Source organism: Cyprinus carpio, chromosome A13 (genome assembly GCF_018340385.1).
Source record: "Cyprinus carpio isolate SPL01 chromosome A13, ASM1834038v1, whole genome shotgun sequence".
NCBI classification, from domain to species: domain Eukaryota; kingdom Metazoa; phylum Chordata; class Actinopteri; order Cypriniformes; family Cyprinidae; genus Cyprinus; species Cyprinus carpio.
Genome location: NC_056584.1, coordinates 27,653,602 through 27,654,425, shown reverse-complemented (window position 1 = coordinate 27,654,425; position 824 = coordinate 27,653,602).

The following is an 824-nucleotide window of genomic DNA, read 5'->3' as shown; positions in this document are numbered from 1 at the left end:
CTTTTTTTTTTTTTTTTTTGCAAATGAGCAGAAATTTTTAAGATGCAGACCTGTGTTGCCAGAAGGTTTGTGCCATCTCAAATCAATGATACACAAAATTTAAGGCATCAATGATAAATGTATGCTTATTCTTCTTTAATCTTTAATACACAGTTTGACTTCTAATTCAATTACATTTCCAGATATTTAGCATTAAACATGCCATTACAGTCCTAAAATAACACGATTTCTCTTCTTTAGCGCAGCTGCGTGAGTGTCTGCTTCTGTCAGCTGCATCTATTTACAGACGCAATATGTTCGCAGATGACAACTCTTGATATATTCCTCTGTCTGCGCACACTATGGGACTCTATCTAAAGTTTAGTCATGATAAATGCACACGCACACGCATGTGTTGAGCTCCAGGTCTCTCCACGGGACACAAAGAGTCGCTAATTACCCAAAGCGGCTGTTTTTGCGTCTCATTCTTATTCAGATTCTCTGTTTTTCTTCAAGACAAGATGGAAACAGCAGGCAGCGTGATGCAAAGCAGAGCCTCATTTGAGAGGCGATTAGCATAAAACAATAATTAATCCAATGAAGCCTGATATTACAGTGCTCTTTTCCCGCAGTATCACAACTGTTTTTACAGCCGATAACAAGGTTTGATCAGTGCGTAATAACACGGTGACGAGGTGAAACATCACAGCTCTCACACTAAAGCATAACACAGGTGCGGAAAACGTGAAGTCTAATGGGAATCTCATGAAGCAATTCCACTAGTCATTGTTTTTTTTTTTTTGCACTCTTAAAGGTTTCTTTATAGGCATTGATGGTTCCACGAA